At 38.5% G+C, this 25,011-nt stretch overlaps 1 protein-coding gene across 3 annotated transcripts in view; it reads right to left on the bottom strand.

Annotated features, from left to right (window-relative positions):
• znf438 (zinc finger protein 438) overlaps positions 1 to 22,061 on the bottom strand; it is a 48,571-nt gene extending 26,510 nt beyond the window's left edge. For 2 of the 3 annotated variants that reach the window (XM_079850969.1, XM_079850970.1), the window contains exon 1: positions 21,935 to 22,051. The gene's annotated coding sequence lies outside the window, so the exon portion shown is untranslated. Of the gene's footprint in view, positions 1 to 21,934 lie in introns of all 3 variants that reach the window. The other variant, XM_079850968.1, reaches the window with a different exon arrangement.
• Between the last annotated feature and the right edge of the window lie 2,950 nt (positions 22,062 to 25,011).

Here is a 25,011-nt window from a genome sequence, read left to right as displayed (position 1 = left end):
TGGATGCCGTTGAAATTCTGCAGCAGAGCGATGACATCTCAGATCATTATCTAGTCTCGTGTAAACTTCATTTAGCCAAGGCTGCAAAGCCGACTCCGTGTTTCAAATATGTTAGACCTATTACTTCTGCTACTAAAGATTGCTTTATTAATAATCTTCCTGATCAGTTTCATCATCTCAGCATCCCAGATAGCTTAGAAGAACTCGATATTGCAACAGAAACTTTTAACTCTCTCTTTTCCAGCACTTTAGACACAGTTGCTCCGTTGCGCTTAAAGAAGATTAAAGAAAATAGTCCAACGCCGTGGTACAACGAGCACACTCGGGCCCTTAAGAGAGCAGCCAGAAAAATGGAGCGCAACTGGAAGAAAACAAAACTAGAGGTATTTCGCATTTCATGGAAGGAGAGCTCGATTGCTTACAGAGAGGCTTTAAAAGCTGCTAGATCTGCTTATTTTTCAACCCTATTAGAAGAAAATAAACATAATCCTAGGTATTTATTTGAAACGGTGGCTAAACTAACGAAAAATAAAGCTTCAAGCCCAGAAGTTTCCAAGCAACACAGCAGTAATGATTTTATGAACTTCTTCACTTATAAGATTGATAATATCAGGGACAAAATTATAACTATGCAACCGTCTACTACAGTATCGCATCAGGCAGTGCATTGTAGCCTCCCTGAGGAAAAATTTTATTCATTCGTTGCTATAGGAGAGGAAGAATTTACTAAACTCATTAAATCATCTAAATCGACAACATGTATGTTAGACCCTATACCAACTAAGCTACTGAAAGAGATGCTTCCAGAGGTCCTAGATCCTCTTCTTAATATCATTAATTCATCTTTGTCTCTAGGATACGTACCAAAAAACTTTAAGCTGGCTATGATTAAACCGCTTGTTAAAAAAACGCAACTTGATCCTACAGAATTAGTCAATTACAGGCCGATCTCGAATCTACCTTTTCTGTCAAAGATATTAGAAAAGGCAGTATCCTCACAACTGTGTTCCTTTCTTGAAAGAAATGATATCTGCGAGGATTTCCAGTCCGGATTTAGACCGTACCATAGTACCGAGACAGCTCTCGTTAGAGTCACAAATGATTTGCTCTTATCATCCGATCGTGGTTGTATCTCGCTATTAGTGTTACTCGATCTTAGTGCTGCGTTTGACACCATTGACCACAACGTTCTTTTAAATAGATTAGAACATTATGTTGGCATTACGGGAATTGCACTAGCATGGTTTAAATCATACTTATCTGACCGTTATCAGTTTGTAGCAGTAAATGATGAGATGTCTCATCGATCACAAGTTCAGTATGGCGTACCACAAGGCTCAGTACTAGGACCGTTGCTGTTCACTCTGTACATGCTACCATTAGGAGATATCATTAGGAAACATGGAATTAGCTTTCACTGTTATGCTGATGATACTCAGCTGTATATTTCTTCAAAACCTAACGAAACTTATCAATTCATAAAATTAACGGAATGCATAGCAGATATAAAAAATTGGATGACTCGTAATTTCCTACTTCTAAATTCTGAAAAAACAGAGTTTCTAATTATTGGACAAAAAACTTCCTCACGTAATAACCTAGAATACTGTCTAACACTTGATGGCTGCTCTGTTAAGTCTTCGTCGTCGGTTAGGAACCTGGGTGTGCTCTTTGATACCAATCTTTCATTTGAAAGTCACGTGTCTAGTATCTGTAAAACTGCATTTTTCCATCTTAAAAATATATCTAAATTACGCCATATGCTCTCATTGACAAATGCGGAACAATTAGTTCATGCGTTCATGACCTCAAGGCTAGATTATTGCAATGCTCTACTGGGTGGTTGCCCTGCACGTTTAATAAACAAACTACAGCTGGTTCAAAACGCAGCAGCTCGAGTTCTTACCAGAACCAGGAAGTATGACCATATTAGCCCGGTTCTGTCAAAACTGCATTGGCTCCCTATTAAACATCGCATAAATTTTAAAATATTGCTGATTACTTACAAAGCACTAAATGGTTTAGCTCCGCAGTACTTGAGCGAGCTCTTAACGCATTATAGTCCGTCACGTCTATTGCGATCTCAAAATTCCGGCCAGTTGATAATACCTAGAATATCAAAATCGACTGCTGGCGGTAGATCCTTCTCCTATTTAGCACCAAAACTCTGGAACAGTCTTCCTACCATTGTCCGGGAAGCAGACACACTCTGTCAGTTCAAAGCCAGATTAAAGACACATCTCTTTGACCTAGCATTCACATAATACATTATAGACTTCTATAATTTAATGTTAGGCTGCATAGATTAGGTCAGCCGGAACCGGGAACACTTCCCATAAATCCTGATGTACTCGTTACATCATGAGAAGAATGGCATCTACGCTAATTTTAGTGTCTGTGTTTATCCCGAGGTTTTCCTGCAGCCTGCCGGATCCAGGCCGTATCCAGATCTGACGAAGGACCTTCGCCTAGACCGATGACAACGCAGTGCTGAAGTGCCAACTAGTCTCTCCCTATGGGGGATCCCTCTACCACTCTACAGATAAGGCGTTGTCGGGAAATTCGTTTCGCGTTCCTACCCCAAAGCAACAAAATAAAATAAAATTCTTTATCAAAATTTATAAGGAAAGACAAGTACTTTGTTTAGGCTTGGCTTGTAGGGAATTCCAAACCTGCGTATTTTCAAACGCACATAACTATAGAACCCATTCTAAATGCGCATGTGAACGCCATCAGCGTTTCTCACAGGTTCGCGTTTAAAGTCTGTGTAGAGGGAATGGTGTCGTCTTAGCGGCCCCTAATTTAATAACAAATGATCGTTGCGACGGAAGCAAATCAATCAAAACTAACTTTAGATGGAAAATAACTTAACTCTGCTATAAAGCCAAAACAATCTCTGTTACCTTAAATTATACGCTTATCTCTGTGAAGCTGCTTTGAAACAATCTACATTGTTAAAAGCGCTATATAAATGAAGATGACTTGACTTGACTTGACTTAAAAAAACAATTTTATTGTGAATTTTCTACTAACTACTAGTCTTTCAGGATTCAGAACCAGTTAAATTCCTTAAGATACCCATCCTTAACAATCTAAGGCAGAGACTGGGTCCAAAAACGATTTCCTTGGCCAAAATGTTAAGATTTCCAAACACTATTTAAAATGTAGTTGCTTATTTGTGATGCAAGGTTATAGAGTGGTGCAGGGATGATGTCAAAACCCGGAAGACTAATTCGCCCCTTGTTCCCTCAAGATTTCCCTATGGTGTTTTATAATGGGATTTTTCAAATTGATGAGTAAAATAAGGTCTGTGGTAAACATAACTTGATGCTGATACTTGAACATTTAGGGCCCTATTTTAACGATCTGAAACGCAAGTATCAAACGCGAAACGCAAGTAACTTTGTGGGCGGATCTCAGGCGCTGTTGCTATTATACCGGTGGGATAAATGACTCTTGCGCCCGACGCAAATCTAAAATGGGTCGGTCTGAAGTAGCTACATTACTCATAGGTGTGGTTTGGGCGTAACGTGCAATAAACCAATCAGAGCGTCATCTCACATTCCCTTTGAAAGCAGGCGTGCATGTTCCATGGCGGATTGCTATTATAACGGCGGATTTGCCAGGCGCGCGCCAGGAGCGGTCAAGAGCCGAGGAGACTGACGTTCTCGTCAGGGCCGTAAAAGACAGAGAAGTGACATTGTATGGAGATGAGAGAAACCCACCCAAATTAGCTTCGGTTAAACAGGCGTATAATAATTTGGGTAAATGTGTAAGCTAGATTTATGCCTATTTTTTCCACATCTTCATGGACACCACAATGATTTCCCTCGTGTGGTAATATTTCTCCTTGTAATTATGTATGGTTTGCAAAAATGTCAACTGCTGCGTCTGTGTAGAGGAGAGAAGCAAAGTGTATGCGCGTTGTGCACACGCTAGTGTTGTCAAAAGACCCGGTACTTCGGTACCAAGTCGGTACTAAAAAAATGTAAACGTCACGGTACCAAGTTTTCTTAAGTACCGGTGGTACCGAGGACCCGTTCAAACCCGGTTCCTTGATGCGCGTGCAGTTGCGCGTCCTCTTTATTAAAAGCGCTGAGACATGGCGACCAGCGGTGCAGCTGATGTGGTAAATCCAGTTGTTGATAAAAAAGGAGGAAAGAGCCATGTGTGGAATTATTTCGGATGTGCGGCTGATGACGAGGGGAACATCATTGATAATCAAAAACCCATTTGCAAACGATGTCATCGAAGTTTTCTCTCAAAAGAAATACATCTAGCTAACTTAATAAAACACCTCACAGACCGACACCCAGATCTGATGAAAGAGTTCAAGCAGGCAACTGTTACGTTTCAAACTAATTTCAAATTTAGAGCTTCTGTTGTGAATTATATATCATATTTTAATTTGAATGTTGGAATCAGTCGGATATAAATAAACAGCCGTTTGTGTAGTAAATCGGAGCATCCGTGATGCGGCTAACGCTAATATAATAAATGTTAGAATTAAGATTCTTTATTAACTATTTAAAGCTCCAATACATTTAATTAGGGTAAAAAAACAAACAGGACGACATAAAGGCGTTTACTGCTTTTACACACTAGAGGTTTTTTTAATGATTGTATATCCAAAAGGTGTACAAACATGTATGGTTCAGTGTTTATGTCCTCAAAATCAGTCTGTCAAAAAAGCAGTTCTAGCCTAGACTTATTCTTGGCTGGATAACTAGCAGGTTTAAAAAAAAAAAAAAAAAGAACACAGTTTGATTAAATAAAAGTGCATTAAAAACTTATGATACCATTCACTAAAATTATGCTACTTCATGCATTATCTAACATCAACTTACAGTGAGTGAATATATTTGAATGGCATTGCTTAACTTTATTAATAAAAATAGTGTGTTGTTCAGCTAGCATGTTTTTGTGTTTTGCTTTGGTACCGAGAACCATGAATTTTTACTGGTAAATTTAGTCTAAATTAAACTTTGGTTTGGTACCGAAATTGGTACCGAGACAAGTGGATTTTCACTGGTATCGGTACCGAATACTGAAATTTTGGTACCGTGACAACACTAGCACACGCTACATTATGGCCAAGCATGCGCCCTTAAAATAGCATCTGAATAATGCGCCACTGACTTAAGACTAGGTTTTTCCTGGTCTGTGGCGGAATTGTTTTCTGAAACTGCAAAATAGCACCAGGGAACGTTTACGCCGAAACACGCCTCCTCTTTTCGCTGAACCGCCCCCCCGGAGCGCAAGTTCATTTCCTAATTTACTGACGTGCGTCTGTGGAGGGAAAAGTCCGCTGTGCTTCGGGTGCAAAATAGGAATGATACATGCGTCAATGTACAAAGTCAGTTGCGCTGGGTGCAAGATAGGGCCCTAAGTTCTACAATGTAAACTGCACACAATCACACTCCAAAAGTTCTTATCTAGTTAATTAGAAAGTTTTTTTTTAAATAAACATAACTGCTTCAAAATTTGCATTTTCCATATGGGTGTATGGTTCACGTTGTAGAGCAAAACGTTCAAGTACTGTCAAGTTATATTTACCACAGACCTTATTTTACTCATAAATTGAAAAAAAGGGAGAAAAAAACCCCATTGTAAAACCCCATAGGAAAATCTAAAGGGAACCAGCGGCGAATTAGTCTTCCGGGATTTGACGTTATCCCTGCATCACTCTATTAGCTAAAGTTAAAATGCAATGAAACATATAAAAACACAATCTTTCATATCCTGTTCAAATTAACCCCACCTGTGCAGACAGGCACCTAAAAACAGAGAAGCGCTGGGTTCATCTCTGTACGGATCTGCTCAGTCAGTTCTGCTCGTTCTGGTATTTGGCTCCGGCACAGCAGGGGGGCAGCAGTGACTTGACTCTCTTTGCTGTTTAAGAGGTTTCAGAGACTGGGAATGATTACTGCTCATGGGGCAATTAGTCAGTACACCACGGGACTATATTTAGACCATCTCAGCAGGTCTATCACTGGGTCAAGCCCAAATAACATCGCTCTGTTTGTTCCGTTCTGTCCCGGGATTCTATTTACAAAGACTAGTGTTTTTTTTGGGCAAAGTGGGGGTGATCGCACATCCAAACCTCTCTCCCTCTCTCTCAATCCATCTGTCAGGTGCTCTGAGAGAGAGAGTTGGAAGAGAATCTGTGGGAAAAGATAGCGAACAGGACAAAGAGGAGGGATGAAAAACAGGATTATAAAACACAAACCAGTTGCCTGACCATGCTAAGTGTATTTTATTGGAAGTGTGCAGTCAAAACCAACTGATAAGACTGACCCTACAAGGGTGATAATTTTCTGACCCTACAAGGATTTTACTGGTGGGAAAGACAGAGGGATTATGAACTACCAAGCAGATTTTTTTTTATTTCTGTAAGAGGTTTCCCCTAGACTCATCTGAACATTCAAAGCGAAACTCTTAACAGGATGTATCGAGTGGCATGTTGAGCTAAACAGTCTTTATCGCTAAAATTGATCACAGGCCACCTCTGCTGTATCAGAGCCTTTCATCTATTGTCATGGTACCTGGAGTGACAGCTCAAAAAATCCAATGACAGACCTTCAAATTCTGGAACATTTCGAAGATGAAATTCACAAGATTTGCCTCATGATAGCCTGGCTCTGAGTTATTGCGTGAGGTATTTGAGAAGACTTAACATTGCTCACTTGAGCACTAAAACTTCAGTTTCACCAATCAGCTTGGCCTTACTCTGTGCCAAATGACTGGTATAGATTTCTCAAATAACCGTTTTCCCATGCCTGCGATCAAGGAAAGCTAAAAAAGAAACCACGTTTCACCACCACCGCTGTCAGGAGGCAAAACGCAAGAGATTTCTATCCTTAAAAACAGGAGGTTCGCCCACACGCTCACCTGGGATCTCTCTTGGCCAGTGTAAGGAAGCCAGGAGGTTATGGGAGCCTGGGAATGTTTAGTATGAAGAAAGTGATCCGAAAGGAGCTGGAGCTGGGGGAATTGGACAGGAAACATGGAAAGTAACCCTTTCCTGTCTTAAGAGGGTGAGAGAGAAGGGGGGAAAAAACGCAAGAAAAACAAGGCATTAAGGATTTGACTTATTTCCACACTAATGCAGGGTTGGAGGCCTGTCAGCATAGGTACGGCAGAAGCCGGGAAAGAATAAATGCTGATTTGATGAAAAACATGGAAACAGGCTGAGGCAAAAGACTCCACTGTGACCGTTTCATTTTCCACACCATACATGACACTAAACCAGTTAATGTTTACTCAATTTAAAAGCATAGCGATTTATTACAATCTAAGAAATTGAAGATTTTTTTTTGGGCTGATTTCAGGTGAAAATCTGGATTTCAACATTGAAAAATGTGTTAAATAAAGCTGAACGTACTACAGTCTTCTAGCTAAATGCACAATCAAATTAGCCAACATATAACAGCTAAACTTTGTGACTGACAAGCATTCAAATTCTGCAGATCTCTGCGGGCACAGATGCCATGTGGTCCAGTCCATCAGTAATCAAACCATATTATCAGAAACTTGCACTTCAATGATATAACAGTCAAAGGAGTGCAGCGCTGTTCCAGAGAGTTATTTAGAGGCAGAGAACTAGTGAAAGAGAACGGTCACAGGGGAGATAAGAAGACAAGTTAAGCGTTGCAGTGTGTTCTTATCGATTTTTATAAATATTTCAAATCAATTCATGTCTGCACTGCCCAGAGCATTTCTTTTCTTTAACTCTACGGCCAGGGGACATTTCTGCATGATACTGAACGTGACAAACATTACCTATGACAGCTCAGGAAACGGCTCGGCTTCATAAAGCAGTTAGGCAATGATCACAATCCAGCACACACTAACACTACACAGCTGTGTGAAAATTGTTTAAAAATGAACCTTTTGTTTTCCATATAGAACAGCAAACAGATTTGGAACAAAATAAGGGTGAGTAAATAATGGCAAAATTTTCATTTTTGATTGAACAATCCCTTTAAATGCAGTCTCCCACATGTCCCACTCAAACAAATCCTGAAACCCATCTAGAATTACAGAGCTTCATGACTTAATCACAAAGATAACATTCTTCCTCAAAATAACATTGAGAATCCAAAATTGGCATGTAGAAGAGAATAATTTTCTCTGGAGAAATCCCCATGAAATATCCAAAGAGGAAACAACGTGTGTAGGAGGACAGAGAGAGAGATTAAGTGACTGAAGGAATGAGAGAAGAAAAGAGAAGAGGTTACTTTGGAGGTTACTTTGGCAATCTGACCAGGTGATAAAACAGCAGACATGCTCGATGGACAGCATATAAAAAATGTTTGTTATTTATCAGTCAGCTCGAGCGAAATAAAATAACAGTCTGCCCTGTTCTGTGTATGGGAAACCGATTCAAGCATATCCTTGGGGTGACATAATTTATTGAAATAAAATTCAGATGACTTTAAATATGTATAACAAACACATCATGAGTAGGGCTTATTGAGAGTACATTGGGTATTATATGTAGCGTGACTTTGGCACTCTTTTCCCGATGTCCCGACTGACTGAGAAATAAAGCGGCTGTGATAAGAGATGATTCGTGCTGTTTTGTGTCACTCAATGTATCAAATATGAGTAGCCTATAATATTTTGCAATGGGCAGCTTGAAACAAAACAACTGTGATGGCTTGCTATCACCGCCTTTGCTGTTGAAGAGGATTGTGGTTCCTCTCTGACCCGGTTCGTTTGCTGGCTTCCATGTTTTCCGCAAATATTTCAAAGTAGAATAACTGGCTGTAGCACTGTTTTTCAGAGAAACGAGTATGTGAACTTAGCATGATTCCTAAATATCTGCCAACATATTATGGTATTTTTATGCTTTAGTACAGACAAAAAATTACATACAGCACCTTCAATTTGTGCATTTCAATGGCCCCTGGAAATTCTGACATGCACTCTTTTCTACGTCCAAGATATTCTGAAGATTTATGTTTTATCATTTTCCAGTGATATGAGTCAAGCTGTGGATACAATATCTTTTCTTTTTTTTAAGCTAGTGCTCATATGAGCATTCAGGGCTCAACAATAAGGATGATATATATTCTGCTTACCCGGTCAGGCCAATATTTGACATTTTCACTGAACCTAAGGCAAAAAATGGAAAATAAAATCTGGTATTTTTTTAGGCACTAAAAAAATATATATGTCAGAAGTATTTTTTGTATTATTAAACATTAAAACGTATTTTCAAGACATCTGACATGAATAAATTCATAAACACATGACATGAACCGATATCCAAAACAGAACAATCATCTGATGCCCGTGGAAGACCATAATCATTGACTAAAAAAAAAAGTTTTTTTTTTAAGAGTTTAAAAAAATATCTGTTCTGAATATTGGTCATCACATCACTTAAATGTAAAAAAATATATATGTATCGTAACTATCTGAAAAAAACAAACAATATGAAAACAACAAAGACTGATGGAATAAATGCGCCATTGATCCAACTGTACAAGTAAAAGTTCTGTCAACTGGCCTGAACCTCTCTAAAATGCCTATCATGCCATTATAATCTACATCATTGACTATCCTCCATATCAATTGCAGTATTAAGTTCTACAACTGACTACTGAACAACCCAGATGACTTTGATTAATTCATAATTTGCTTAACTAGCCGCATCTTTCCTGTCTAGAGTTAACTGACTTTGCGGTTTCTCCTGCTACGTAATGTGGACTACAGCTGGTCATTGCTAAACTTCCATTCTGGGTCATGTGACCTAGTTTGGAATCGGGATGGAATTTGTTACTGACCCCTCCTTAATCCACTCCTCCCCCTAACATACACACACTTTGACAGAAGCATGTGTGTACGCACAAACACAAACCCACACAGACACGCAAATAAAGCCAGAGACGCTAGGTGGAGAACATGCCCACTGAGGCACCATGGGTGTGTGTCCACCTTTGACATTCCAGAGTGAATCTTACATTATAAACAACACAAACAGGACAGGAGGAAAGGAAGATACGAGAGAACAAGACAGCGGAGGAGAGGAGAGGAAAGGTAGCGTCCAGCTCGGGCAGCTGTGTGCTATTACTGCTCTCCCCCAGCCCTCCTCCCGCGGCAGGAAATGAGCAATCATTTAGTAGTGACAGGTACACGCCGAACCACGGCATCTCTCCCCTAAAACCCTGAGAATACTCCACCACAGCCGGCCAGCATTAACCCTACAGACCACCACACGACGGTGTCTGCCTGGGTCAAGTACGTGCTTTTATTTCTTGTGTTTAACAGAGTAAGATTGGAGAGAAATTTCTGAAAATCCACAAGTTGAGTGGTGCCCAAACTTTACAGCCCACAAAACAATCTTCAATCACATCAGAACATCCAAGTACCATCCATCCAGTCACAACAATGAAATTCAAGTTGGCAACTTGGCACTTTTGGGCCTTTCACACTTGAGAAATGTTAACTCAGGGCCTATTTTTTTTAGGAGTGCACAAACCCTTGTAACGCAATTCATGGTTAGTTAGGTTTTGGGATGTACATTTGTAAACCCTGGGTTAACTGTCTTGTTTGCATATTCATGAGGTCAATAACATTGATTGGACAAACACAGCTTGTGTCAGGCATGTGACCTGTTAACAGCTTGTCCATGTCTGAAAATGTCGCCATGTAGTTTGAAAAAAATTCATTTCTTTCAACATTCTTTGTCACAAATACATTTGTTGTCACCTTTGTACATTATCAGTTTTCTATCACATGCTGAAAATAAATAATGTGTGAAAGTTTCTTATGACTAAGTTAATGAATTTTTATCAAATAAAGCACTATTCATTTTCTAATTGGCTGTCTGTTTAAAAAAAATTCTAGCACCTAGGCCTATTTTTTAGGAGTGCACAAACAATTTAATGATCCCTTGCTGAATTAAAGCTTGCCACAATTTGAGAACCATAACACCAGCTGAAAGTTCGTTGTTTCGCGTTTTTGCGGGATGGCGATAAGGTCCAAGTCCCACAGTCGACTATGCCAGGTCTGGAATCAATGACTTTACACACAACTGACAAACAAGCCAGGCTTCACTGAAAACAGCTTAAAAGCTTACAACCGTACAGCGTTTCCAATAGCACCCTGACATGATGAACAATCAAGAACAGGCTGCAACAGAAAAGTTAAATAAGACCCACACAAACACATTTTAATAATGTAGCTGGCAGAGAGCATTCAGACAGAAAAGCAGCCTGTCGCTTATTCATGCATGCGCCTGATGCAGAGCGACATAAATGTCCTCATTACAACAGCCAGGTTGCCTCTAAACAGCCTGTGCAGACTGAACTTCATAAGAAATAGGAAAGATGTGTTTGGTGCTGGAAGAATTCTACATTCATTCTTCCGAGTTTTGCACAGAATGCCTTTTTACGGTCTCATGGATGATCAATTTTAGATCCGTTCACATGCTGCCTAAAACCCTATAAACAACAAGATCTGGCTGTAGTCAATATCATAGGTTTTAACTGCATTAGTTTGCTTTACATTACATGCGCCATTAGAAATGGACATTATGTACAGTAACTGGTTCACTGTCATAGACAGGCTTATAGAAGACGGAATAGCTTAATTTAGATGCTTTCAGTATAACTTTAATAGTAAAATATTTATATATAAGAGAAAGGCCAAAGTACAAATGAAATGCAATTAAATAAGTGCTCTTAATGTGCTACAGACCCCCAGCTTGGCAAATCGCTCCGATTAGAAAGTAGTTCTAGTCAGCACTTCAGGTACCGCATACTGCAACAATTCCTCAGACATGCTGAATTCAGCACTGTAAACTGTATTTCACTGGAGAGCAAGAGACAGGTCTATCTGCAAACCGAACAAAAATAAACAAAATCGGCCTCCATATTGTTTGGTCTGTAACAGACTACTCCCTCAAGCTCAGAAACCTCATCTTAAGAGACAATTATTAGCCCATAGAGCACAGACAGCACAACTGTCATTCATGCATTTATTCTGCATGGGCTGTCACAACATAACCTTACACCTACATTGTCTTTTTGGTATGAAAGGCTCTAATGTTGTTTAGATAAAACATTTCTGAATCAAAAGGACAGTTCAGCAGTGTTTCAGTATGTATGGTTTCAAGCAACGTTGGGTAAAGGAATGCGTCTTTATAAACTATCAAGATGAGTAAATCCCAGCCTAAGAAATAGACGTTGTCTATAGCATTGTTCAGATCATGGCTGCTGATTGTATTCTAAAAATAAATGAATATAATAAATAATATTTAAATAAAACAAATAAAAATAGAAGCTAATGAATTACATATTTTAATGACATTTATAAGTAAAAAATGAATAAATAAGCAAGCAAAGGAATCTGCAACCTTTTTTGCTTTTATGTGTCGGGGAAAAATCTGCAGAATGCGATATGATAATGTGATAAACTGAGCTAAGATTACTACACTTTTATAGGTAGCAAAAAGCATGATAAAATTAGCCACGATATTTAATAAACAAATGCACTAGGGAAATACGTAAAACTTTCATCACATGCTCGTCATACACTCTGGAACTCTATAGCCCATATTGTCTTTCTCCTTGACATACATGCACACACATTCCCCTACTGGGTTCTGAGGCCATAACATGCATTTATGTCAAGACAATCTTCATATTACAAAAAACAGTGTTACATCCACTGTCTCCCTTCAGGCCACACCCTTGTCCTATTAGGCCATTGCAAAAACCTCCCCCACACACACAATGATAACTTTCATTCAATTTAATGTGGAGAGGGAGGAGCACGAGTCAAAGAGATCAGTAATTGGGGAGAGGGACAGCATTTCATACCCATTAAACCATTAGTGGACTGAGAGGTGGCTGAAGGAACAGCAGAAGTTAGGTGTAGAAAGTTTGGGGAACTATACAATTAACTGCCAAGGTGAGCTTATTACTATTTAATAAGAACAACGAAGGCATGAGCTACAATCATTGTTTAAATGATTCTTAAAAGTGTACATTTTTTTCAATGTTAAAAAACTGTCTCCTGTCTTTGCTTAAACTATGTCATTTTTCACCACTAGAGGTAGTTTATTCAAAACAGAGGCGTAGCTTGATGACGCCTTGATTTCGCGGAATCATGGGAGTCGTTGTCTTCATCTCTACAGCCGGTGGAGAATACGACAGGACTCGGGCAGAAATCATATTCATGGATGACTAGTTATGTATTAAAGATTTATTAACGTAACGAGGCCGCTGCAGTGATTGCTATTGAGAGACAAGCCCGACACACAACTCGAAATTGCCGCATATTAGGCATGGTAAATATGGTACTCACGGTAAATAAATAAAAAACAAGATTTAAACAAAAAGACTAACTGTGCTGAGCTATATAACAATGATTAGTTTTCTGTCGATGAATGCATCCAAACAGCTGCTAACCTGTCTAATAAAACACATAATATATTAAAGCGTCTTTGGTGTTTCCATGGTTTGCTAAAAAATCGAGAGTAACGCGCGTATGATGTCATTGATAGGCGACGCAAGGACACGGTCCGTGTCCTGGTTAAAACGGCTTATTTCTCTGGATTTAAACATTCTTAGAAACATTTGGGATAATGTAAGTACACAAATCAACAAAATATATAACATTGTTCCAGTGATTTTTGGATATTTTGATCTAAAAATCTTACATAGTGTGCCTTTAATGTGGATAGACTGTAAGAAAGTCATTTATAAGTTGATTTGATGATAAAATAAAATGTTTCTAAAATAATTTATTTTAACAATTATTATTAAAACATTTTTCATGTTATGGCAGATAAATGGTATATTGCAGATAATAAAATTAAGTATTTGCTGCAAATAAGTAACAAATTAAATTGTTTAATTCATTGTAATTTTAAATGCTCAAAAGTGATATTAAAATATATATATTTCTGTAAATAAATAAAAAAAAAACACTACAAAATAACAATCATTTTAAGTGCTAAAAGTGAATTTAAGCATCACAACATTATAAAAGTACAATATAAAAAAATATCGACCGTTTTAATAAATAAAAACATCTCAAATTCGGCCCAATAACTGATATAGTACCGATATTTTGTGCATCTTAAGAAAATTTTAAGTAACATCTAGAAGCAGGCTAACAATTTATTTCAAAACTGAGTTTTTTAATTGTGGTATTATTCTGTAAGAAAGTAGTTCTTAACCACAATTCTCACATTTGAAAGAGGATTATAAAAGGCAAGTTCTCAGATTAAATACCACCTAGGGATCCAAAAAACATAGCAATTTCCTCTCTTTAATCTCTTCTTCCATCCTCAAGTTTCAAAACCCCATGGCCGGCATGTGTGTATGGGTTCGCGTGGGTTAGTGGCAGTAACAGTTCATGTGGTTTGGGCTCAAGTCTTCTGAAGTCAGAGAAGGCTCGAGACGGTACTCGCTCCACCACAAAACCACACTCGGAACAAGTGAGTCACTCTACAGTCACCTCCTCAGGTGGACATGGGGAAGGAATGAGTGAGAAGGAGAGACGGGGACAGACGATGACTACAAAAGAAAAACATCACGTTGAATAGTACAAACAAGAGAAATGTTAGAAATAGAGCTGTGCGTGTCTACGCAATTCTGGAGTGTTTGAAAAACAAGGACATGCCACATCAAATTAATTACAGATTTAAATCATGTAGAATAGATCCTGACATGGACAAAGAATACCAGAGGGATCTGTCATTATGGTGTTTCACTGTTTCCTTTCATTCACTTGAGTAACACTGAAAGCACCTATAAACTAAACAGCACTTCCTTTCTGGCAAATGCTTGTCATCCTAAACGGCTAGGGCTGATTTTCACTGGAAGGAGGTCACAATGTCGTAACAATTGTGTAATATAAAACAAATAATTGTGTCTTTTATTTAGTATTAGAGCTACACAGCCAATTTCCTATAAGGGTTGAGCAACAAGGATTCTCAAATGAGCCTTAAAAAGACATTTTGACTCTTTCCCAACAAAATCTTGGCTGTTTACCTGCATGTTAAATTACAGTCATCTCTGGAAAACATCATTGTGCAAGATACTTGTACACTAGCTGGGAAGGTGGGCCCAGATGTGTGTAATCAACAAAAGGGATTGATTTATCTGATCAAGTTCCATATGTAACAAATCATTCACTTCTGTAAGAGTGGAGACATATGGCTTGTGACTGACTGAAAAGTGCACTTCCTTGGTTTGTGGGAATTCTGATTTTTTAACATTAAAAGTCAGGCTCCATGCATGTCACTTGCTCTGTAGGATCAGAGCTGTGATGTCCATATATATCCATGCTGACATTGATTGCTGATCCAATCCCTAAAATCAGAACAAAAACAGTTCCTAACTTGATTTGACTGCTTGGACCAAATCTGAGCCTGAATCCGGAATCGCCAGCATTATTTGAGGGGACAGTCATTTGTAGTGGTGTCCGAAACCATAGAGGACGTTATTAAGTGCATTCATTCTATCCCACATTGCATCGCAATAATGAGAGTATAGCCGATGTACACTCAACATGTACAGCTGTCCGAATTCGCTCACTTGTTTTCATTTACTTCTTCAAGTGAACTGTATTAGTGGATTAACTTAGGGAATAGTGATTGAAGGTTAAGGGGGCGAATGACACTCACTTAAAGGGATAGTTCCCCCAAAAATGAAAATTCTGTCATCATTTACTCACCCTCATGTTGTTCCAGATCTGTATGAATTTCTTTCTTCCGATGAACACAAAAGAAGATCTTTGGTCTTCCAAACAGTTGATGGGCCCCATTGACTTTCATAGTATGCAAGATATTCAAAGGGGCCCATCAACTGTTTGATTACAGAAAAAAAATCTTAAAAATGTCTTCTTTTGTGCAGAAAAAAATTCATTCATACAGGTTTGGAACAACTTGAGGCTGAGTAAAAGATGACAGAATTTTCATTTATGGGTGAACTATCCCTTTAAAGGGGGGGTGAAATGCTATTTCATGCATACTGAGTTTTTTACACTGGTAAAGAGTTGGATTCCCATGCTAAACATGGACAAAGTTTCAAAAACTAAGTTGTACGTTTGAAGGAGTATTTTTGTTCCAAAAATACTCCTTCCGGTTTGTCACAAGTTTCGGAAAGTTTTTTTCGAGTATGGCTCTGTCTTACGTAAGATAGGGCGGAATTTCCTTATATGGGTTCTAAGGGCACTTCTCCGGTAAGATCGCGGCCGCGCGCGCACTCGTAGACCAGAGCAAGAGAGTGAAAGCAGTTCGCCATCAAAGCGTCCTGCCCGGCTTTTGGGAAGTCAATGTCACCAAAGAAGTGTGTTTTTGGTTGCCAGGGCAAGACAACCCTGCACAGATTCCCAAAGAACCCGGCGTTAAGGAACCCGTGGATGGAGTTTGTTTTTTCAGAGCATAAACGGAGTTGTGTAAGACTGTTGTTCCCTGCATTTTGACGATGATTGTTTTCAAAGCCCAGATCGACGGATTTGCAGATCGTCTAATGCTTAAGGATCGAGCAGTCACAATGATAAAGGTTCGCGGTCGTGCGTTGGAACCGGACGGTGAGTAAAACTGTTTGTTGAACAAATGTCTCTGTGTGTTGTCACTAGCTTGGCGCGTTAGCACAGCTAAGCTTCGCCCACAGGGCCCGCCCCCAGCCGCTCGTTTTTTTCCGGAAAGACTCGGTACAGCCTATCTTTCTGTTAAAAATTTAATAAAACAAAAGACTTTTTGGAGATATGAAGGATGCAATATTACTCTATAGGTACTCAAGATTAACAGGAGATTGAGTGAAAATGAGCATTTCACCCCCCCTTTAAGTATTTGTCCCTTTGTGGATTTCCCATAATATACACATAGAATCACACACACACACAGAATGACATTTCTCTGCCACAGATGCACCATAAGAGATGCTAAAATGAAACCTTCTCTCTGAGGTATTCCCTCGAAGACAGCAGCTATAAGAAATGCAATAAACTATAATATATAGTAGACTATATATGTCTGATCGGGAGCATGCAAATGAAAGTGAATTGGAAAGACACCATCCCCACTGTGAAGCATGGTGACGGCAGCATCATGCTGTGGGGATGCTTCTCTGCATCAGGCCCCCGGAGTCGAGAGTTTGATGGGTAAAATAAATGCAACAAAAACACAGGGGAAATCCTGGAGGAGAACCTGATGGAATCTGCAAGACACCTGCAACTTGGAAGAAGATTTGTTTTCCAGCAAGACAATGACCCAAAGCATAAAGCCAAAGCTACACATGGATGGCTTAAAAACAACAATGTTAATATCCTGCAGTGGCCAAATCCACAGTCCAGATCTCAAGCCAACTAAGAATTTATGAGTGGGCTTGAAAAAGCTCATGATCTCCATGCAACCCGACAGAGCCGGAGTAGTTTTAAAAAGAAGAATTGGGGAAATTGACCAGATGTGCAAATCAGATAGAAAGCTACAGTGACACATAAACTCAAAGCTGGTGTTCAAGCAGACTCAGGTGTGGTTCAAACCAAACAAATGGAATTCAAACGGATCTGCCCCCCAAATCTCCTGTGAAAAGCTCCTTAAAATCAATGACCTGATTAGCATCCTGACAACAAAAGAATTTCTTAAAGTTTCCTACATGCTGCTGCAAGATGTAATACAGCAGCAAATGAAACATTCACCAGTCCATTACCAGCCACTCTGCCCTCAGTCCAAAACCACCACATTCATAATTCACACTTTTATGCATTTTTCTTGTACAAGGTGTTGACTTTTATTTTTTGAAGTACTAAGGTAAGCTTCTGCTGCACAGGCATTTTAGTCTAAACTTCAGCCTTGACACTGCTTATTAATCAATGTACTCTTATCTCAACTACCATGATTGGCGAGGTGCTTCCCTTTACTGATAATGAGAATGATGATGATGATCACACAGAGAAAAACTACACAATGTAAAAGTGCCACTAGTTTGAGTAAGTACAGACATGATTAATTCAAGAGGGCCTGCCTGTGTGAATCCTTTCTTAAGGATAAATGCCTTTCTGCAGCAGAAAAAAACTATAATGATGTGATGATCTAAAGATGCAAATGTCGCAAGACCTTGAAGACCATTTTGACAAACAGCACAAATACAGACACTGGCATTACATTCTAAACTGCACACATGATGTCTTCACAAGCGTGACTTAAGGGGACAGTTCAGTAAAAAATGAATATTCTGTCATTATTTACTCAAACTCCTGTCACCCCAAACCTATGCCTGTATTTTCAACATCATTACTCCAGTCTTCACTCTTCAGTGTCACGTGATCCTTCAGAAATGATTCTAATATGCTGATTTGGTGCTCAAAAAAACATTTCTTATTATTATCAATCTTGAAAACAGTTGTGCTGCTTAATTGTGGAAATTGTTATAAAAAAAAAAAATCTGGATTCTTTGAAGAGTAAGTTCAAAAGCATTTGAAATCCTTTGTAACAATATAGAAGTCTGTCACTTTTGATCAATTGAATGCATCCTTGCTAAATAAAACTATATTAACTTTTGAACAGTATAGCGACGTGCTTAGAATTCTATCTATCTATAAAAGCAGTAAACTGAGGGCATTTAGCTTGTTCAGGTGTAGAGAAAGGGGTGAAGTTTGTGCATGTATCTGAAAAAGTGGATTTGTATGCACTCCATAGCCTGTAAAATAAACAGGAAAGCATGAGATTTCGCCACACACTGCCATATGACCTCTTTGAAATCTGCATCAGATAATGGTGGAAATTCTGAATCTTGATCACAGCAAACCTGGTACCCTTGAACAAAGAGATGAATTGCTCATAAAATATGCACAACTCCATGTTCATGTGTTTACTTTGGCCCCACGTCACACCTTGCTGTGAAGCTCTGCGCTGTTACAACAAAGACATTTGTTCTGCATCTGCTCAGAACAATCCCAGTAATTACAGTGCAGTTTCCTCCACAGTTTTGATCCCTAATTGTGGAAAGCCATGTATTTCTGACCACACACGTCATTCTCGAGCACCGTGCAGATAGGTGAACGGTCTCCTGCGAGTAATCACTACAAAGTCACAGACCAAGAAGTTGAAGGAGAGTTTAAGATAGCAATCTTGTTCTAGCTATAGGTTTGTGTGTATGTGTGTGTGTGTGTGTGTGTGTGTGTGTGTGTGGTGATGTTGACATGGTTCTGATTGACCGGAAATGTTAAATAAGCATCTCTGCTATGAAAAGGGTCTCCCCCCCTCCTCTCTCTCTCACCACATGTGAAACCACACAACGTCATGACAACTGCCAAAATAAACCTCAGCATCCTCCAAATGGAGAGTGCGTGTGTGCGCTTCCCTGCCGTGCAACACGGCCATGCAGCGCCGTATTTAATAACCTTTTGCAAATCTCTGAAAGAATGTGTTCAGTGACACCGCAGAAATGAATTTCTACTGCCAATAGCTACACCATAACCATCCGAAGATTCTCAGCGATCCTCTAAATTTCTCTCAAGAAGTTTTAAGTTTAAAGTCAAATATTTTGATGAGGAAAAAATGTTACTTGAGCTGAAAAAGGCTTTTCTCAACTCCTGTTTTTACGTTAACCCTTTCTAAACGTTTAACTGATGTGAGTACTGGGGTGTCAGGCACCAAAGAGGATGCAAAACACCATAAAAGTAACACACTATGGCCTTGGTTTCACAGACAGGGCTTAGATCAAGCCAGGACTAGGCATTAGTTAAATTAGGACATTTAAATAGCTTTTATAAACGTGCCTTAAAAAAATTACCGGTGTGCATCTTGAGACAAAACAATGGCATTGACATATTTTAAGTGCAAGTTGCTTTCAGTTAAGACAGCTCAAACATGCATTTTAGTCTGGGACTAGCTTAAGCCTTGTCTGTGAAACCGGGCATATATTCCAAGTCTTAAACCATACATCAACTTTTTGTGATGAATAGAGTGAAATTTACCTGCCGTCAATTAGGCCACATTATGTGTCTTTCGAAAACATGCTTAACACACTTTCTTTGAAGGTCTGTTACAAATCTCTAATTTAGCAACAATAGAATAGAAATAGAAACCGATAAGCCTCTTTGTGCAAATGTTAAAACTCAGGCCCGGTAAACAACTGTAAATACTTCACGAAAACACATACAGTGTGTCAAATGTTTCAGTCATGTAAGGTAAGCTTTAAGCCAAGTAATATAATCACTTGAAAATGGACTTGCTCATATAGGCTATGTTACATATGATTTCCAAAACATCTGATGGAATCTTACTGTAAAGCTTTTGCTGTTTCAATTCATCACCAGTGCCAATTCTCAACACCAAAAATGGCTACTGTTTATGAATTGAACAAATTTCACAAGACAATTTTCCTGACACTGCTTTAGCAAATGTTGCCATTATAAATAAGAGGACGTTCCAGTGTAAAAACCTGAGGCAAATGTCCAAACTTATGTCTAGAATGAACTTATTATTGTCCAACTCTGATGTTTCTAGATTAATAAGGCCTGTTTCACACTCCATGTGAAAGCAGCAAAAATTTCAGCAACAATATTAATAGGTTACAAATTTCACATTGCCTGTGATACTGTATATCAGAAGTGTGTGAGTTGTTTCAACTCTGAGGCTATATATTTGACGTGTAGCACACTAAAGATGCTTCCAAAATGTACTGATGCTATATATATCAACACAGCACTGCAATATAGGCTTATGAAGCAACATAATATGCACATTGAGCAAAATGCTTACATATTATAAAACAGTTTACATACAGTGACAGGCACAAACAGCACTTTCTTACATACAGTATACTGTCGGTGTGAAAGCTGATGCAGTGATGGTGTTGCTTCACATTACCTTGAGCATGCAGTGTAAACAGGCCTTACTTTCAAATTAATTTCAGGGTAAGCAATGTAAATAACCACAATATGGATAAACAAGATTATAGCACCTCATTTAACAGGCTGGCCTATGATATTTACAAACTGATAGCTGAGATCAGACACTTACACGACAAGATATTACATTCCCCAGTCTCATAATGCATTAGGTAAGTAACATACACACCCAAAGCAAATATTAAAACCTGTACCTTCTAAAAACTATGCAAAAAGTGGGTGTAACACATAATGCAAACAATCACAATAACATGCAGTTACATCATCAGCACACAAATGTTGCCATCATACTTCATCCACAACAAAGTTTATAGAGAACAAGCTATTGCAAGAAATGTCTAACATTTTCCAATCCCTGCTATTACCATTTATACTTCTTTCAAACCATTATCACTAACATGCTTACAAGGAAAACAGTACTATAACAATACAGGTACATGTCAACAGTGATAGCACCTGTTGACAGCCATGAATGTGTGAACTATCACAAAGTCTGCGCAGAAATTGATATTCTGGGAAATTTGAGTCCCACGTACACACTTAAAAGATTAAAAGTAATTTATACAACTTTATGTCACGAGATAATTAGGCTAATCAACAAAGAAAACATCGCAATGGAATTAAAGAGATGCACAATGTCTCTGCAATCACACGGTACGCAAACAAGCAACTTATTTATTGAACTTATATATGGATGTAGCGAAGCAATTACTATTTTATTAATACAATATGTCACTTTTAAAACCGGTATGACATGCGAACTGTATTCACTGTGCACAGAAATATGAATACCTCCGTGTGAATATGAACTTTGCAATGCTTTTAGGAACGTTTTGTTGCCGTTTCTGTGCTAAAGACTTGTTTCTATGCAGTATTATGTTCAGTGTTGTGTTTTATTCAGCATAAACACTTCTTTGAAGGCCCTGGCCTGTGATCGCACTGTGATTCCTATTGGCTGAAAATAAAGTCGTAACAAGACTGCACAGTGAGCCCATTGGGCTCCTCTTTTCTGCACGAAATAACGGAAATAACGGAACATCTTGTGCCTCACCTTCCAGGAATGTCCTCCGGCTCGATCAGAGGACTCTTGGTTAATTTGGGGCATGCGCCACATTAATTAGGTGAGTAGATCGACACATCTTCATAACTGTTTCTCCACAGCCATTTTTGGGCGAGACGTCGAATCCTGAACGGTGGGTGTTACAAAGTGGAAGTGAGGTATATTTATGTTAAACACAATACAGTGCTCCCGATATTATACTTTTTAATCAATAATAAAAATATTTTTGTTGTAAAGCGTCATTTTTAAGCAAAAGACCATATATATTTTCTCACCATCCATAATAAAGTTCCACATCCACCCCTTTTAAGAAAAAATGGTACAGCTCATACAACACCGGTTTGCTTCTGTGAATGCAGCCAATCAGAGACGACGAAAATGTCCCTCGCCAATCAGAGCAACTATGACGTACGTACAGTTTTTTTGATCAGATTCAAGGAACTGCGGGAAACTGAGGCAGACAGACCAGAGCAGACAGACGACGTAGCCAGTTGAACAGGAATTATGCTTGCTGTAATATTCTTATAGTAGGTACCCAAACCATACTAATTCAGTAAGACTAGTGCAATAGGTTTTCAAGGCGACAGACAACGTTGCTTACATATTTAACCACTCCAATTAAACTAGAAAGTAGATAAAAGGAGGTTGAAGCTACTGAGAGAGTGAAAGTGAAGACATGCACAGAAAAAGGCTAACTTACAGGTAAACAAACGACGAATGGCATATTTATCAGTCTCACTCATCGGCTCTCCTCTCACTGTGGTGTGTGGTAAACTGTATTATTGTTTTTTCTGTGTATGCAGACACTGCAGTATTATTGTAATAATGACTCAAAAATGCCATCTGTTGCCATTCCTCCAGTTATTGTAACGTAAAGGGGTTTAGCAGAATATCCAAAGCTGCTTTTTTTAAATACACTAGTGGGGTCCAAAAGTCTGACATCGTTTGCCTTTTTTCAAGTAATTATATTTTATTTAAAATTTTCTTTAGCAATAAAAAAAGAAAAGAAATCCTAAATTAAGATGGATTTGGAATTTTTTAGTAGGCCTATTTGGTTCCCTTTTACTTTAATAACCAGTGTTGGGGGTAACGCATTACAAGTAGCGTAAGTACTTGAAATCAGATTACTTTTCAAGTAACTAGTAAAGTAACACATTACTTTTAAATTTACACCAAAATATCTGAGTTACTTTTTCAAATAAGTTGTTCTCCCAAGTATTGACTGACACCTCTCCTGTCCCCACGTTGAGAGAAATCGGGAGTGAGGTGCGGGCGTTGTGTGTGCTGTGTAAACATGATTTTTGTTGTAGTTCTAGACTAAATATGAGCAGGCATTTACTCACTGCCACAAAAACAGATTCAGTATTCCTCAAAATGAATAAAAACAGTAAAATGCCAACTCAGAATATTATGCAAACCTGCAATAATTCAATATTTTTGCATATGGCATAATATGCATAATGCATCAAATTAAATATTTTACATAGACTTATGACCAGCTTCCTCTCCATACAGTAATGAATCAGATCTTCAAGCAAAAGGTACTGAATGAAAAATTGGAATCCTGCCAATCCACAATCTGATTTCTGAATTGTGATGTGACCTGAATCCTAATCACACATTGGCCAAAGAAGGACTGGTCACCCGACTGAGCCTGGTTTCTCCTAAGGTTTTTTTTTCTGATGTCACCTGATGGAGTTTGGGTTCCTTGCCACTTTCGCCTCTGGCTTGCTTAGTTGGGGACATTTAATATTCAACAATATTATTGATTTGACCTCACTGACACTATTGGATGAGAACTGAACTGGACGATGACATCACTGTTTTTCTGCAGAACTGCTTTATAGATGAAATGAACTAATTTAATAATTGATGATCTTTACAACATAACTGAATCAACAATGAACTGACTTGCTGAACTGAACTGAACTGAACTGCTGAACAATGACACTATTTTTTTTTAGAGCTGCTGTATAGCCTAAAATTAACTGCATCATTGAATCATTTTCCTGTCATGACTGTAAAGCTGCTTTGAAACAATCTGGATTGCATTTCCTTCAGCCTGAGGCTTATTCATTTCAATGTTTAAATGTTTATATTTCACCAAAAAACTGGAGCAGAAACAATTCTGTTATTAAAAAAAAACGTTGATAAAAAAAAAACTGCCTTATGTGCAAGTTAATCCTGAATCCTGAATTTTCGGTTTCGGCCCAGAATTTTTATTTCAGTGCATCCCCATTATTTTCCATAAATAGTTACTAAGTAACACAATTGCTTACTTTTTTAGAGAGTTGCGCAATATTGTAATGCATTACTATTAAAAGTAACTTTCAACTCTGTTAATCACAGCATCACTCAAAGAAGTTTACATGGTCAGTAGGGTGGTCCTTATTTTTAAAGTATCCAATTGTCATGCTCTTAACCCTTCAAATTGTTCCTTTATATAAGAAAATACAGCATGCCAATTTTTATGGCAGTAACATAATAATTACTGGTAGCTCAATAGCTTTTAAACTTTCTGAGATTTTGATGATTTTCGTAAAAACAGATCATTTGATTTGGTATTGTACCTGGCTAGTAAAATTCCCAAAAAATCTCCATAAAAGCATCTAATGCACCATATATTCCTAAATATGTCTCAGTTTACTTATTGTAGAAACTAAATCCAAATTAATCCATCCATGACCCGGTTTAGCAGATTTACCTTTCCTGGTGGAATCAATACATATTTCTATTGATGATCACCTTGGTTATTGTTTGGGTTTAGAACACATTTTTTGGTTTAAAAAATTACATTTCGTTCCTTGAAATTGACCCGGAACTTTGGCCGAATCAAGCAGATTATCAGGAGGCACAGGCAACCAATGAAAGTAGTCAATGATCACGCCGAGAGAGGAGTGGCTCTGATTCAAGAATACAATGGCGATCTCACACACTCTGAAGAACAATTGCAGTTTCTCCCTTCATGTGGTGGAAGATCACAGACGGATCTATCCAGACTGCAAAAAGTCAACACTGGCTGCTGAGCATCAGAAATGAGGGATTGTTGAAAACTTTGTGCTTTTTTG

This window comes from Squalius cephalus (genome assembly GCF_949319135.1).
Source record: "Squalius cephalus genome assembly, chromosome: 19".
Classification (NCBI taxonomy): domain Eukaryota; kingdom Metazoa; phylum Chordata; class Actinopteri; order Cypriniformes; family Leuciscidae; genus Squalius; species Squalius cephalus.
The sequence above is the reverse complement of the archived record's forward strand: the minus strand, read 5'-3'. Positions and strand labels throughout refer to the sequence as shown.